Genomic DNA, 12,645 nt, shown 5'->3' with positions numbered 1-12,645 from the left:
GCTTATGTGGGTCCTGGGGAATCGAACCTGGATCCTTAGGCTTTTTAGGCAAGCACCTTAACCACTAAGCCATCTCTCCAGACCAAAGACCTTGACTTTAAGCGCCCATAGATAATGCTTGGCACAAGGAGAAAGCAACAGTAGAAGGAAGCCACTGGTACCTCAGCGTGGTCCAGCCACAGGTTTGTTTTTTGTTTGTTTGGTTTTTTTGTCCTAGAATTCACTTTGTACTCTCAGACTGGCCTTAAACTCACAGCTGACCTCTGCCTCATGAGTGCTGGGATTAAAGTTGTATGCCACCACACCTGGCATTTTTTTGTTTTTGAGGTAGAGTCACTCCCTAGCCCAGGCTGAGTGGGCTCTCACTCTAGTTCCAGACTGGCTTACCTCTGCTTGGAAGCTACTCTCCATAAACCTTGCCTGACAGGCCTATCTTTCCACATAGCCATGGGAGCCTCAGAGACCTTGCTGGTGAGCTATTTTCAGATGAAGACTGAGAAAGAAAATGGCCAAGTGGGGCTGGATAGGTGGCTTAGCAGCTAAGGCACTTGCTTGCAAAGTCTAAGGACGCAGGTTTAATTCTCCAAATCCCATGTAAACCAGATGCACATGCTGGCACATGCAGCTGGAGTTCATTTGCAGTGGCTAGAGGCCCTGACATGCCCATTCTGTCTCTCTGTCTCTCTCTAATAAAATAAATAAAAATAAAATATTTTTGAAAAGAAAAGAAAAAAGCCAGGCACGGTGACACATGTCTTTAATCCCAGCACTTGGGAGGCAGAGATAGAAGGATCGGTGCAAGATTGAGGCCACTCTAAGATTACATAGTGAATTCCAGGTCAGCCTAGGCTAGAGTGAGACCCTACCTTGAACCCCCCCCACAAAAAAAAGTAATAAGGAAGAAAGAAAGAGAGAAAGAGAGAGAGAGAGAAAGAGCTGGATGTGGTGGCGCATGCCTTTAATCCCAGCACTCGGTAGGCAGAGGTAGGAGGATCACCATGAGTTCGAGGCCACCCTGAGACTATATAGTGAATTCCAGGAGAGCCTGAGCTAGAGTGAAACTCTACCTCGAAAAACCAAAAAAATGGGGTGGGTGATGGGTTGGATGTAATATTCCTTAAGGCTCAGCTTCAAAGATCTGGTAACCCTTTCTGGGAAGGCAGCTCAGTGGGTAAAGTAATTGTCTTACAAACATGAGAATCTAAATTCAATCTCCAGTACCCACATACAAAAGCCGGGCAAGGCAGTGGTGAGGTGTGGTCCTAGAACTCAGGAGACTGAGGTGGCAGAATGCCATGAGTTCAAGTTCAAGGCCAGCCTGGGGCTACACAGTGAATTCCAGGTCAGCTTGAACTAAGTGAGAGTGTACCTCAGAAAGGGAAAAAAGAAGCAGCACATGAAAAGCCAGGCATCCGGATGTGGTAGCGTACCACTTGGGAGGCAGAGGTAGGAGATTCGCTGTGCATTCAAGGCCAGCCTGAGACTATACAGTGAATTCCAGAATTCCAGGTCAGCCTGTGTTAGAGGGAGATCCTACCTTGAAAAAAAAGGCCAGGCGTGTTGGTGCATTGGCGCATACTTATAATCCCAGCACTGGTGAGGTGAACACAGGAGGAGCTCTGAGGCTTTCTGGGTTGCTTAATTGGTGAGCCCCAGGCCAATAAGAGACCCTGTCTGAAAAGGAGATGGACAACATTCCTGACGATGACACCTGAAGCTGTCTTTTGGCCTCCACATGCACACAGGTACACACACATGTGTATAAATAAAACAAAAAAAAAAATTAAGAACCCATTTGGCACATGCCTTTAATCCCAGCACCTTAGGAGGCTGCAGTAGGAGGGTTGCTATAAGTTCAAGGCCATCCTGAGACTACATAGTCAATTCCAGGTCAGCCTGGCCTAGAGTGAGACCCTACCTCGAAAAACCAAAAGAAAAGAAAAAGAAAAAACTAGGAACTTTAGCTGTCAGTGGTAGTGCATGCCTTTAGTCCTAGCTATTGAGAGCCAAGGCAGAAAGACTAAGTTCAAGGCCAGCTCTGACTAACCAACCAACCAGCCACCCAAGCCCTGGTAAATGAGTGTAGACCCTGGCAAATGAGATAGACCCTGGATAAAAATATCACAGGTCTTCAAAATCTCAAATCTCTAAGTATGTGGTGATTCAGAACATTTTCTTTCTTTCTTTCCTTTTTTTTAAAAAAAGATATTTTTATTTGTATTTATTTATTTGAAAGAACTAGGGAGAGAGAGAGAGCGAGAAAATGGGTATGCTAAGGCCTCCAGCCCCTGCAAACGAACTCCAGACGCATGTGCCACCTTGTGCATGTGGCTTACGTGGGTCCTGGGGAGTTGGACCTGGGTCCTTTGGCTTTGTAGGCAAGCGCCTTAACCACTCAGCAATCCTTCCAGCCCCAGAACATTTTCTCTAAAAAAAAAAAAAAAAAAAAAAAAAAAAAAAAAGGCTGGGTGTGGTGGCACATGCCTTTAATCCCAGCACATGAGAGGCAGAGGTAGGAGGATGGCCTTGAGTTTGAGGCCACCCTGAGACTCCATAGTGAATTCCAGGTCAGCCTGGGTTAAAGTGAGACCCTACCTCAAAAAACTAGCTTTTGCTCTTGTTTCAATTTTTATTTATTTGCATGTGTGTGTGCACATGCACAGCAGCGTCTCTTGCTACTACAAATGCCAGACACATGCAGAGCTTGTGTTCTTTGTGGGGGTGGGTCTGGCTTTACGTGGATGGCTGAGGAATTGCATCAGGGACGGCAGGCTCCTCAAGCAAGTGCCTGTAACCACTGACCCATCTCCCAGCCCCAGATTCAGAACATTGTCATCATAAAGACAACTAGATTTTTTTTTTTTTTGAGGTAAGCCCAATGGACTGCTTTTTTATGCTAGACTGTAAAGGGGGAGAGAATTGTCACACCAGGGCCTCTAGCCACTGCAATCAAACTCCAGACATGTGTGTCCCCTTGGTTCACTGTGCTTATGTGGGGCCTGGAGAGTTGAACGTGGGTCCTTAGGCTTTGCAGGCGAGCACCTTAACCACTATGCCATCTCTCCAGTCCGACAACTAGGTTTTTTAAAAATCTTTTCAAATAAAACACACAAAGATAAATTTTTTGTTTCTTTTTTTTTTTTTTTAAGATCACTGATAATAGAGGAGAAAAGTGGCCTTGAGAATCATTAGATCATCGAGTCAGTTGGAGTTGGTGGGGCTGCCTGCGTTGGAGAAGTCGGTGCCAGCCAGGGAAGCCTGGGTAAGAGGTGAGCCCTGCAGATACAGACTCATGGGACAATGGAACTGGGGTCCCAGAAATGACCATGCTTGCATATGCACCATGGTTCTTTTTTTTCTTGAGGGGGGAGGAGGTTTCAAGGTCGGGTCTCCCTCTAACCAAGGCTGACCTAGAATTCACTATGTTGTCTCAGGGTGGCCTCGAACTCATGGCGATCCTCCTACCTCTGCCTCAAGTACTGGGATTAAAGGCGTGCGCCACCACTCCCGGCTACACCATGATTCTTAAGTAAAACAATCTTGCCCTCGCTTCCCCAGAAGACACCTGACAATGTCTGGAAGCATCCGTTGTCAGGAAGGCAGGGTGTGCTACTGTCTGGTGGGTGTCGGGGACGCTGCTGCGTGAGGGACCATGGCTAGAACAGCTCAGCTCCCGGTAGACATAGAGAGTTCCCTCCTTCGCCCCCTCCCATTTATTAGTCACCCAAACTTTAGGTCCCTGTAGGAACCTGCGTTTGCAGGACGCTGGACATTCCGAAGTGTGCGTGCCCTTGTTCCCCGTCCCTGCGCCCAAGATAAAAGCCATGAAATCCAGCCTGCTGTGAAACCAATGAAAATAAACAGCAGGCTCTGCTCAGCACCGGGCTCCTCCGCACTTCAAAGAAAAGCAAATTATGCAAGACACATCTGTGCACATACGATGAAACTGTGTTGGAAATCTCATTATGGAGCTTTTTCTTTGGAAAAGCATACTTTGATATAAAGTTCCTAAGAAAATGCATTTATGGCAACAAAAAGAAAATGAAGTGAAAATATGAACACAAAACGTCCATTGAATGGGTAGAGTTCCTTTTTCTCTTACTTAAGGCAAAGGGCCCAGAGTGCTCTACTCAGATTCCCGCTACTTTTCAGCAGACGTGGGAGTGTGAGTGGAGGGCCCTGGGGGTCACAGCTCAGAGGACACTGGATATCCTTGGTGCTCTGGGTTCTGGACAAAGCCTGAGACTGGCAAGAATGCTAGTGGGAGTTGGGGGTGGCAAGTGAGTGGAGACCACACAGTTTCACCCAGAGCCAGTCCCAGTGCTCCAGGGAGACGATGATGCGGGAGGGGCCTGGGTGGCCCCGGGTGCCCCGGGGTCTCCCATTGTGTCCCATCATCCGGCGGGTGTCCCTCCTCTCTGAGCTCATCTCCTGCCTGGAGTGTTTCCTGCCTCCTACCCCAGTCGGGGTTGTCTACTTTCTATCTCACTCTACATCTGTACATCTCTATTTTCTTTCATTTTTCTCTAGGCTGAAGATTTCAAAGAGATAATTCCTGATTTCTAATTTTTTTTTAATTTTTTTTAAAAAATTTATTTATTTGAGAGTGACAGACACAGAGAGAAAGACAGATAGAGGGAGATAGAGAGAATGGGCGCGCCAGGGCTTCCAGCCTCTGCAAACGAACTCCAGACGCGTGCGCCCCCTTGTGCATCTGGCTAACGTGGGACCTGGGGAACCGAGCCTCGAACTGGGGTCCTTAGGCTTCACAGGCAAGCGTTTAACCGCTAAGCCATCTCTCCAGCCCTCTAATTTTTTTTTTTTAATATTAGAGACAAAAAGAGGAACAGAGAGAGACAGAAAGAGGGAAAGAAAGAGAAAGAGAGAAAGAGAATGGGTGCACCAGGACCTTCAGCTGCTGCAAACAAACTCCAAAAGCATGTGCCACCTTGTGCATCTGGCTTACATGGGTCCTGGAGAATCGAACATGAGTCCTTTGGCTTTGCAGGCAAGCACCTTAACCACTAAGCCATCCCTCCAGCCCTCTAAATTCTTTTTTAAAAGAAAACACAAAGAATAGCTTTTTGGAGTGCTCCCCACCGCCCCCCCCCCACAAACATCTATTCTCCTTCTGGCTTAGCTATACCCCCTAGCATTTCTCTGGCACCCTCAATGTTATGACATTTGTCACATTGTTCACTTCTTGTCTGTCTGTTGTACATCACACTGAACTAACAGCCCCGTTGCTTCCCATGGGGCTGGTGGGTAGCAAAATGGGTTCTGGGTTTCGTGAAAGGCAGGCTCGGGTTTTGTGACATCTTGAATGGGCTTTAATGAAGTACAAGGTGGGTACACGATTTTGGGGTCCTTCACAGTTGTTCTGTGGAAGTGAGTACTGCTTGATGTTACCATTTAACCAGATAATGTGGCCATCAGGGGAGACAGAGGCATATGCAACAGTGACTGCTTCCCAGTAGAGATTCATTCTTTTCCATTTACCCATAACTGGTTCTAATGGTGAGCACATAAAGGGCAAGGATGTAGTAGGATTACCCCAAGAGCAGCACTTCCAGACCCGTGATGACTGAGAAGCCATGATTCTATAGATCGGGAGGAGGATGAGAGTGGCTGTGAGGGCTGCCACCCATGGGTGTCTCTCCTCCTAGCTTCTACTGCAGCGGATGCACATGACTCTGTGGGAAAACGTGCTCACCGCTTAAGCTGTAGTACTTGAGTTCAATCCCCAGGCCCTATATAGAAAAGCCTGAAGCCATGGCAGGCTTCTGCAATCCCAGCATGCTCTCGCTGATGGCAAGATGGGAGGCAGAGACAAGAGAATTTCCTGGAAGCTCAAGGTGAACCCAGCAAAGAACGAGAATCCAAAGTGAGAAACCCTGCTTCAAATGACATGGACAGGGGAGGATCAACTCCCCAAATTGGCCTCTGACTTCCACATAAGCACTGTGGCATGCACGTGCCTGCACACACAAACAAACATATGAACACAAGTAAGTAATTAAAAATAAATGTTTTAGTCAATAAGCCACTGCTGAGGATTCAGCTGCCTCTCCCTTGAGCCCCCTTGCTTCCCAATGCCCCATTTCCCCTGCCTGCTTTCTCCTGCAGCTGCCTTCCACTGGCCCTTTCCACCAAGGAAAAGGAATCATAGCTTATGTCCACTATCCAGAAACTCCACTCTTTCTACCCCTTTGCTGGGGCAAGTAAGGGTGATGACCTGCTTCTTGCTGGCACTGAGGATTCTATCCACATAAGAATTCAACAGATGCTGGGTATGGTGGTGCACGCCTTTAATCCCAGCACTCAGGAGGCAGAGGTAGGAGGATCACCATGAGTTCGAGACCACCCTGGTCAGCCTGGGCTAGGGTGAGACCCTACCTCGAAAAAAAAATGGTGGGGAGGTTATGCTGAGGTTGCTGAGGTATATTCCCTAGGCAAACATTCTCTAGTGCATGGTTTTTGTTTTTCAAGAAATATTTTGGGGAATGGAGAGATAGTTTAGAGGTTAAGGCACTTGTCTGTGAAGCCTAAGAACTCATAGAACTCATAGAACTCTAAGAACTTAGGCTTAAATGGTCCCATGTAAGCCAGCCACACAGTGATGCAAAGCACATAATGTTGCACTTAAGCACAAAGGGACATACACATCTGGAGTTCATTTGCAGTGGCTGAAGCCCCTAGCATGCCCATTCTCTCTCTCTTTACCTCCTTCTCTCTCTCTCTCTCTCTCTCTCTCTCTCTCTTACACACACACACACACACAAACACACACACACACACAAATAAATTTTTTAAAATATTTGGGCCAGGCATGGTGGTGCACATCTTTAATCCCAGCACTCAGGAGGCAGAGGTAGGAGGATTGCCACGAGTTCAAGGCCACCCTCAGACTACAGAGTGAATTCCAGGTCAGCCTGGACCAGAGTGAGACCCTACCTGGAAAAAAAATGGGGTCTGGAGAAATTGCTTAGCAGTTAAGGTGCTTGTCTGAGAAGCCTAAGGACCCAGGTTTCATTCCCCAGATCCCACGTAAGCCAGATGCCCATGGTGGCACATGCGTCTAGAGTTTGGAGTGTCTAGAGGCCCTGGTGTGCCCATTCTCACTCTCTCTAATAAATTTTAAAAGCATTTAAAAATTTTTTAGCTAGGTGTGGCAGCACATACCTTTAATCCTAGCACTCAAGAGGCAGGTAAGATTGCCAAGAGTTCAAGGCCACCCTGAGAGTACATAATGAATTCCAGATCAGCCTAAGCTAAAGTGAGACCCTACCTCAAAAAACAACCTTAGAACTCGGAAGCTGAGGTAGGAGATCGCTGTGAGTTCGAGGCCAGCCTGAAACTGCAGAGGGAATTCCAGGTCACCCTGGACTACAGTGAGAACCTACCTCAGAATCCCCCCCAGATTCATTTATTTATTTATTTCGTGTGGGAAGAAAGAGAAAATAAGAATGAGCACACCAGGGCCTCTTGCCACTGCAAAGGAACTCCTAATGCTTGTATCACTTTGTGCATCTGGTTTCATGTAGATACTGGGGAAATCGAACCCAGGGCAGTTGACTTTGCAAGGAAGCACCTTTGCCCACTGGGCTACCTCTCCAGATCCTAATGTGGCTTTTTTCTAATTGGAGAGTTGTTACACGATATTTGAATCGTAGCTACTGCTAATTCACTTGCAGGATATTCTGGAACATTTCCTAGACGGGGAGAGAAAAGCAATTATATCCTTTCAGTTGAAATAAGCAAAGTAAAGTTTCGTTGTTACTGGATCCTCTGCTAAAGGTGCATTTCTTTCCCCACTCCCCCCTCTCCCCATCTTCACCTGCTATGGGAGGACCTTTCTGCCCTTTGTGGTGAAGAAGCTTGGAGCTTAGCAAAGACCCAGCGGCAACTCCTCACACACTGTCAGCCACAACAGAATACATTCCCTGCATTCCAGAGCCATGTGGAAATTGTTGTTCGCATCTGTTCACATGCTACAAAGGGCTCGGCTGGAAGCCCCTGGACCAGCGTGGGCTCCGTGCTTGCTTGCTGGTCCGTGTGAGCTGCGTGCCTGTGTTCAAGGGGAAGGCTGAAAGGAAGCAGACATCACCTTGCTGTCTCTGGTTTTGTATTGAAACCTGGAGCAAGTATTCAAAATGAAAACAAAAGCACCTTGGACATGAAACGCAGTCCTGGTACTGAGTCCATTAAGCATGCATTCAAGTCTCAGGATCTTTTCTTATTTTTAGTTGGTTCAGCGAGCTTTATTCTGTGGAGTTGGTGAATACTTCTAGGTGTGATTTTCTAGAACAGTGTGGCTGGCATGGCGGTGAAACTTCCTTTGTTGGCATGATCATCTCTTGGCACTTCTACCAGACAATTTGAAAATGGTTTTTTTTTTTTTTTTTTTTTTTGAGGCAGGGTCTCACTCTAGTTCAGACTAACTCAAACTCATGGTGATCTTCCTATCTCAGCCTCCTGAATGCCTAGACTAAAGGCATGCACTACCACACCTTACTTAGAAGTTAGAAATTCTGCAGCTGGAGAGATTCTCAGTGGTTAAGGTGCTTGCCTACAAAACCTAAGGACCCAGGTTTGATTCCTCAGGACCTGAGTAAACCAGATGCCAGTGTGTCTGGAGTTTGTTTGTAGTGGCTAGAGGCCTTGATGTGCCCATTTTCTGTCTCTCTCTCTCTCATCAATCAATAAAAAAGAAGTGGTTAAGGCGTTTGCCTGCAAAGCCAAAGGATCTTGGTTTGACTCTCCAGGACCCATGTAAGCCAGATGCACAAGGGGCACATGCATCTGGAGTTCATTTGCAGAGGCTGGAGGCTCTAGCATGCCCATTCACCACCACCCCTGCCTCTTTCCCTCTCTCAAATAAATAAATAAATAAATTATATATATGTGTGTGTGTGTGTGTGTGTGTGTGTGTGTGTGTGTATACATTTAAAAAGAAGAAGAAGTTAGAGCTCTTTTTGGCTGTTCACCTCTCCTGAAATTCCAGATCTCTACTCTGTAAGCACCTTTCATCTTGGCCTTGCTGGGTTGAGGTGGAGAGAGGGGACCCTGACTCCTCCCTCATGGGCTCTCTGTCCCCTTTTGCCTTCTGTGTGGCAGGAGCATTCTGTATTTTCTCCTCTTTCCTTCTCTTAACATAATAAGGTCTTCAAGTAAAAAAAGAAAATTAGAAGTTCTTCCAGGCCTTGTAGAAGAAGCTAGGATACGTTTCTTCTGGTCCACTTTAATGTAGCTTTTGGATGGGTCAGTTTATGATAGTCTCCAAGACAAGAATTTTTTTGTTTGTTTGTTTGTTTTGCTTTTTTTTTTCTTTTTGTTTTGTCTTTTCAAGGTCAGGTCTCACTCTAGCCCAGTCTGACCTGGCGCTCACTCTGTAGTCCTAGGTCTTGAACTCACAGTGATCCTCCTCCCTCAATTGGAACTAAAGGCATGTGCTATCCTGCCCAGCTCCAAGATGTTGTATTTATCCAGGTTTTGCCACTATGCTGGAGACTAAGTATTCAAAACACATGAGCCTGTGGGGGAAGATTGTATTCAAACCACTATATGCTGCTCCCGACCCCCATAGATTCATGACCATCTCATGATGTAAAATGTATCTAGTCCAACTTTACCAGCCTCAGCACCGTTCAAAATCCCAAAGTCCAAAATCTCATCTGAGACTCAAGACAAGCCCTTAACTGCAATTCCTATAAAATCAAAACACATGTTACATACTTCCAGCACATAAAGGCCTGAGTATACAGTCCCATTTCAAAAAGTAGGAATTGGGTAGAGAAAGGAAAGGCTGGACCATGCAGAACAGAAAGCAAGCAGGGCAAACACCAAATCGTGCAGTTTTATGTCCGGCAATTGGAAATTGTGATGAAATTCCGTGGACTTCTAAAGGTCCAGCTGGGCTGTTACAGCCTGAGGAAAGTCCATCCTGAGCCAGCAGCTTTCCTTGGCAGTCATGCTATAGTCCTTGCATCTCCAAACTCTTGGGGTCTCCATTGCAACCCATGGTTCATCTTCACAGCTTCAGTTGTTGACCAGGGAGGTCCCTGATGCCTCCAAAACATTATAGGCCATTGCCGAGGCCCTTGGTTTCCCACCAGGAATAGATGGTAAGACCCTATTGCTGAAGACTCCATATACTTGGGCTGCAAAGTCACTGAGAAATCCTGCTGGAGCTGAGCTGAATACCTCCTCCATGTAGACCAGCTGATAGAAAGCTGGAAGAAGCCATGCTGCATGCAGCTCAATGGGAGACAGAGAAATCACCAGTGAAGATACTCAACAGTGGACACTGAAAGCCTTATGTTGCAGTCTGGTTCACATTGCTGGTAGAAATCACCCAACCAAGAGCAGCTTGTTGGAAAAATAGGTTTATTTTGGCTTACAGGCTCAAGAGGAAGCTCCATGATGGTACAGGAAACCAATGGCATGAGCAGAGGGTGGACATCACCCCCTGACCCACATAAAGTAGATAACAGGAACAGGAGAGGATGCCAAACACTGGCAAGGGGACACTGGCTATAATACCCATAAGCCTGCCCCCAACAATACACTGCCTCCAGGAAGCATTAATTCCCAATTCTCCATCAGCTGGGAGCCTGGCATTCAGAACACCTAAGTGTATGGGGGACACCTGAATCAAACCATCACACCTTATATTTGGCCAGCCAGGCCAGATGAGCCAAAGGGTGCAATAGTGGTACGTCTGTTATGGGGGAAACCAACTGCCCTCTAATCGGACTGGAGGCCCGCTCCATGGGAGGGAATACATCCCTGATACTGAAAACCTACAATGGGGTAGTCATGAGCCTTAGGAGTGTAACATCTGCTGGTGTTCTGCTAAATGTATATACTGTACTCACCAAACTGCCCAGTAAGCACTTCTCAATGTTTATACCCATATATTAATGCTACTCTCACTTTTGGTTAGAGAACCTTCTCTTTTCAGATGGCAGTGACCTTGGGATGACTTGGGATGGGTGCTGAGAAGTGACAAAGGAGTGCTCAGCACTGAAATGTCTCTATCACACCTTCCAAGGCTCAGGGTCCATTATGGAAGAGGTGGAGAAAAGAATGTAAGAGCCAAAGGAAGGGTTGGACTCCTTACAATATGCTCCTACAGACACAAAATGGCCTGGATATCCATGACTTCACAGTGCCTGACACTACCTACACAAGACCATCATAACAGGAGGAAAAGATCATGACATCAAAATAAAAGAAAGACTGATGATCGAGAGGCGGAGGAGATATGATGGAGAGTAGAGTTTCAAAGGGAAAAGTGGGGGAAGAAAGAGAATTACCATGAGAGATTGCTTACAATTATGGAAGTTGTCAAGAAAAAAAAAAACAATGCTGGGTGTGGTGGAGCCCCCCTTTAATCCCAGCACTTGGGAGGCAGAAGTAGAAGGATCACCATGAGTTTGAGGCCACCCTGAGACTACATAGTTGATCCCACATCAGCTTGGGGGAGAGTGAAATCCTACCTTGAAAAACAAAACAAAGAAAAGAAAAGACCACATGGCACATGCTCAAGCTTATTGCAGTAATAACCTCATTTCTCAGGACCAATTTTTTTCTTTTTTCTTTTTGTTTTTCTCTGGACCAATGTTCTCTCTCCCAAGTGCTGGGAGTAAAGGCATGCGCCACCATGCCTGGCTCTGGACCAATGTTCTATAGCAGTTACTTTCTCCTTCTTGGGACAAAACACCGGACCCGAAGCAGCTCATGGGAGGAGAGGATTTATTTCCCAATTAACAGTCTCAGGGGGAAGGCTCATCATGGTGGAGAAAGCATGGCAACCAGCATATGTCTTTGCATATCCCAGTGAGAGCATCCAGGGTGTGTTAGCTAGTAAACATCCAACAGGGTTTGACTAAGTAATAATAATAATAATAATAATAATAATAATAATAAAACTCAAAGCCCACCCCCAGCGACACCACCTCCCCTAGCAAGGCTCCACAACTTTTCCAAATTGCCACTAACTGAGGACCAAGTATTGAAAACACATGAGCCTGTGAGGAGACATTTCAGTCAAAGCGCCACTAGCAGTGAGCTCTTGGCCAAAGCAGTAACCTCCATGCCAAGCATGGAGAGTTCATTCACTCTGGTCCAACATGTCAACCCATTGCATTCATAACAGTGGCGATATCCTGGAAGCTGCTGTCCCACAGCCTCACCCAGAAGATGTAAACAAGCCAGTTCCTGCGGCCATCAATAGCCCAAGGGGAGACGGGGTTTGGATTCAGGCCATAAACCAACTTGGGCCTCAGTCCTAAGCCAGAAGGCCCTTCTGTTTTCAATAGATATGTGCTTTTGGTTGTTCTTGTGCATCCCATCAGGAACCCTGATGGTTCTTCCCAGCCCTGGGACAAACCAGGAAAGCCTCTGGGCTCTGACTCATTGTCCCCATATGATCTCTGGCTTCAGTGACCTTTCCAGTCCTCACTCTATATCCCTTTCTGGTGTCATCTTTTCCTTGATTAGGATCCCCTGATTTTTAAAAACACATTTTATTTATTTATTTGAGAGAAAGAGGAAGAGAGAGGGAAAGAGAGAGAGAGGGAGAGAGAATGAGAGGGTGTGCCAGGGCCTCTAGCCACTGCAAATGAACTCCAGACACATAGT

Source organism: Jaculus jaculus, chromosome 2 (assembly GCF_020740685.1).
Source record: "Jaculus jaculus isolate mJacJac1 chromosome 2, mJacJac1.mat.Y.cur, whole genome shotgun sequence".
NCBI classification, from domain to species: Eukaryota; Metazoa; Chordata; class Mammalia; order Rodentia; family Dipodidae; genus Jaculus; species Jaculus jaculus.
This window is presented reverse-complemented; position numbering follows the sequence as displayed.